Raw genomic sequence first — 4,681 nt, 5'->3', positions numbered from 1 at the left:
GAAAGAAAGAAAGAAAGAAAGAAAGAAAGAAAGAAAGAAAGAAAGAAAGAAAGAAAGAAAGAAAGAAAGAAAGAAAGAGAAAGAAGGAAAGAAAGAAAGAGAGCAAAGTGGGTTTTTAAAAAATAATTAGCAAAGTGCATTAAGGCTCTTTAAAAAAGTAAGTTATCAATCAATAAATAATTGTTAAAATCACTGAGGACATTTTCCATCTTGGTTTTCATGGCTGTGTCTGAGGTAGGAAGATTCATGGGGATAGGTCGTTACCCCTTATTTAGCTCATGTTACCCAGCTTCTGCCATAATACAATGTAGATACATAATGGGATGTGATAGTGATCAAAAATGGAAACCATAATTTTGCCTCTACCTGGTTTCCTGCACTTGCTTCGTGAACTCAGGTAAGGTGGCAGATACCCGATCTTAGAGTTTTCCAGACTAATTGCATAGGCATTGATCTCTTAATGGTGGAGGATGAGTTTAATTCATCCCCAAACCCTTCTAACTTAACAGCAGAAGAGGAGTTATTACTCCTTGCACTCACCATGGGCATTACATATTCTATTATTTATCATTTACATATTAATGAAAGTGTGGAAGAGTGAGCCTTCTGAAAGGGGAAATTAGCTTGCACAAAATAGAAGACCACGTGACTGAGATGATGAGGAAGATCAGGGACTGGACCTACCATGGAGGATTTAGAGGTTAAACATCACTGAAGGTACTTAAAAAGTCCATCAACAACGATTTGGGGAGAGAAAGGCCCAGAGGATAAGCACCAGTCACAGCATAAGGAAAAGCTGCTTGAGAATAGCATCAATGATGGGAATATAGGAACTTAAGGTGGTTGAATTGACCAGGGATCTGAGAGAGTCAAACGCAGAAGAAGCAGGAGAAAACATATGGATTCATTCCAAATGCTGGCCATCAGTGTTCCCCAAGGGAGAAAATACCAAGGACTAATGAAAGAATGGGATTTAAGAAATATTCTCCCTGGTACTGAAAAAGTATCAAAAACCTAACTGGGATGTGGCTTCATTAGCAATACAAGATATAAATACCTGTTCATCTTGTGTTGGCTGCTCTTCCTTTTCATATGCTTTTACATTAAATACACACAAACACATTCCCACAGATCTGTCCTGTTTTATTGGCACTTGCGGGGGCGGGGGGGGGGCAGTAGAAGAGTCTTCTCCTGAGGCAATGAGCCCAGTTACCAAAGAAGATGAGTCTCCCTTCAGTATTCATTTCAGGCCAGGGAAATCAGGACAATCTTGGCCCATAGAAGAAAAACTAGACAACAGGAAAGAAATGAACACTTACATGAAAGTATCCAGAAACAAAGACAGTAAGGAAGGCTGGACAGTGGGGAACATCCCCAGACTAACCTTCGAGGGTGTTTGGAACATTAAGAAGAACTGTTTTTCATTTGGGAACAATAGAACCTAACAGAGAAATTTATTTATTTTAAGACCAACGCCTGGGGAAGAAATATAAAGGACAAAAATAACAGATACCAAAAGTTTTAACTACTTTAAAATGACTTGAAGCTAGTCACAACCTCTGTGGGTCTCAGTTTTCTCATCTGTAAAATGAGGGGGTTGAACCAGATGACCTCTGAGGTCCTTCCCAACTCTTAGTCTGTGATCCTGTGACATTCTGCCCAACTCCAGCTTCTAATCAAGTGCATAGAATTATATTAAAGGGGCAGAACCTTGAAAGGATTTGTCTACTTGTCTACTAGGGGCTTTGTTGCTTTGACTATGGGCCATTCTGCCCAGCCTCTTCCTGATGCTTACAACCATTACATTTTCTCAAAGGGAAATGTCAGTGTATAGATCCCGTGGCCATTTTGCAGCTTTGGCCAAACAATCCTCTCCAACACTTCTGTGATGAGTTTTCCGGGCCATGTTGGCCGTCTGAAGTTGCTGTCTGGTTCAGAACAGTAGCCACATCCTGATCTCCTGGGATATCATCTGGGTTTCATGCGATACTGCTCTTCATCTGGGGTTTATAGAGAACAGGGGTCTCGACCTTGGGGGCGGGAAAGAGCAAAGCCTTGTTAGGAATTGTCCAGGGAAAACTCTTAGGGAAAAAGAATGGTGCGGAGGAAAGGGAAATGGGAAGGATTGAGGGAATATAGACACTTCATTAAGTGCCAGTGACTAATGGATTAGCTGGGTGTGGCCTTCAGACTGAAGTGAAATCATTTCCAACTCCACTGGATATAGCAAGGAGAAAGGACAAAATATGTTAAAAATAAACTGTGGATATGACCAAACGAAAGTGGGTGCTCTGAGCTGTAGCACATCACGGACCTTAGGAAATACAGCTTTAAAAAGTACAAAAGGCCTTCAGTGTGAGGTAATGAGGCGCATCTAATTATATTTAAGAAAGAACAGCAAGAACTCCTCAGGAACACCGAGCCCTCCCCTTTATTCTCTCCCAAACCAGTCAGAATTCGGGGCTGAGAGACACCGTTATTTCAGGGAAGGGTGAGGAATTTAGAGTGCATCACGGAAAACAAGGTTGTTATTTTCCCATAACTGGAAGAGAAAAAAAATCACAAACCCTTCCCTGTCTGTTCTCTTTCCCCTCCCCAAAAACCTCTCATCAGGAAACCAAAGAGAAAAAAAAAAGAAAAAAAAAAGAAAACCAAAGCAAACAAGCAATACCACCATGAGAAATCAAGGCAGTCAGAATGACATTTGACACCACCAGGCCACAGCTGAAGAACAAGGGAAAAGTTTTCGGACGACTGTCACTGACCCATAGTCCCTCACTCCTAACCTTGCTCTCCAACATATGTTTCTCATTTCCTTGCTTCTAGCTGGCCCAAGCTAATGATATGTGTTTTGGCAGCCATCCCGTGCTTGGCATACAGCCTGCCTTGTTCTCATTGTCCCAGCTACTTACAGAAACCTCTTTCTCTGTCTCTTTCTCTCTCTTAGAAAACAGCTTTAAAGAACAGTAAATATGCAAAACGACCCATGCTCTATACAGCTACCATCTTGAATACTGTCCCCTCCACCCTAACACACCCCATCAATAAAGGCCTGAAGAGACTGCCCACGGGTGAGGGGTAAGTGAAATACAAAGGCAGTGGAAATTCAAACAAATTGGCCCATTAGAGTCTTGCGCTGCTATAAATACTGTGGAACTTGGCTATTTTGAGGGACGATGGCATGGGAAAGTTCGGCCTGAAATCTTGAATCTGTCAGAGGAGACAGATCTCCCGCTCAGACATGGGAAGAGGAACGGAGCGCGTAGCCCGCGGGAGGGAGAAGGGCATCAAATCTGGCAAATTCCAGGCAAGATTAAAATTGGAATAGGAGATGCTGTTACATCAGGTCTCACCCTTGCTCTGCAAGAGCTGCCAGTCTGTCTGAGACTTGGGCCTCTGATGTCACTTGGAGTGTCTATAATCTCAAAAAAGCCACACATGCCCTTTCGCTTCTCAGGGGTCAATGGATTTCTCCATTCTTCCTAAAGGAGTAGTTAAGGAAGTGGAGGAGGGGTGGGAAAGAAAGCCCCAGGATGATGCTCTGCTCTACCTTCAATGAAACACGTTGGAATTTACAATTTGGGCCATATTGACCAATTGGATCCCAACATTTGGCTTAGGATTTTGAAAATCAGATTGAAATTCAGTTGTCTGATTTACCTAAATACATTTGCATGGGAAAAGCCACAGTGCATACATACCAAAGCAGGCATGCCTGATGCACTTGTCCAAGTTAAAATGCCTTGACGTTCTTTCCCAGGGTTTACTGGTAAATCTCAATAAAACACTAACATTCCATAATGAGTATGCACATTTATGGACATACATGTATGTACTGTATACACGCCCTTATCACATTCATATATACTTCCTCACTTACTCTCTCCTGCCAACTGACATCTGTGAAATTACCCAGAACCACCAGCTACATTCTGCCTTTTCTATCTCTACTGGGTCCCAGCTACTTCATATTCAGAAAGGAAACCCAATGGTCTGACTGTGAATGGATGCTGTGTCTATCCCCTCTAGTTTTAATATTTTTAAAATAAATAATAACATCTCTCATTTATGTTCATTCAGATTATATTTGGCTCTTTGAGACTTGGATGGATCTTGAGGGGGTTACCAAGGAAATTACTCTGACTTATTAGAGGACAATTTGTTGGCTATCAATAGCAAAGTCTAGAGAAGAATCCCTTTTAATCTTTGTAGGCTCTATAAAAATGGAACAAACTATATGAGGTGGCTTTTCATAGTTTCAAAGAAATAAAAAATTGACTTCATTCGGTGGCTTATCCATGGCAAACCCAAGCTCCTAAAACTATCTTCTTATTACCACTGAACACAGGGGTCCGGGGATAAGAGGTAGGATAGGTTGTCCCCCCCACAAACCTCCCCTGAAAACCCCAGAGTGGTGCTCCCTAAGGAAGCAAGAAGCATTGAGAAAGAAAAGCAGCATTATGGGGGTGCTTCCCATCAGTTTCCTGTTGGCAAATCTATGTCCACCAACTGGGGAAGCATGTGCTCCTTACCAACTCCATACCTGTTCCCTGCCCTCTCTGCCTTTCCTCTCTCTCCTCTCTCTGTCTCTGTCTCTCTCTCTCTCTCTGTCTCTCTCTCTCTGTCTCTCTCTCTCTGTCTCTCTCTCTCTCTCTCTCTGTCTCTCTCTCTCTGTCTCTCT

General features: G+C 42.3%; 1 long non-coding RNA gene across 1 annotated transcript in view; it reads left to right on the top strand.

Annotated features, from left to right (window-relative positions):
• LOC138159258 (uncharacterized) overlaps nucleotides 1–3,070 on the top strand; it is a 1,259,001-nt gene extending 1,255,931 nt beyond the window's left edge. Inside the window, exon 11 of the long non-coding RNA XR_011167854.1 lies at nucleotides 2,948–3,070. This is a non-coding gene — a long non-coding RNA (uncharacterized lncRNA). The remainder of the gene's footprint in view (nucleotides 1–2,947) is intronic.
• Nucleotides 3,071–4,681: the final 1,611 nt, after the last annotated feature.

This window comes from Petaurus breviceps, unplaced genomic scaffold (genome assembly GCF_028583685.1).
Source record: "Petaurus breviceps papuanus isolate PSGF00001 unplaced genomic scaffold, PetGlider_PUasm1.0 176, whole genome shotgun sequence".
NCBI classification, from domain to species: Eukaryota; Metazoa; Chordata; class Mammalia; order Diprotodontia; family Petauridae; genus Petaurus; species Petaurus breviceps.
This window is presented reverse-complemented; position numbering and strand designations above follow the sequence as displayed.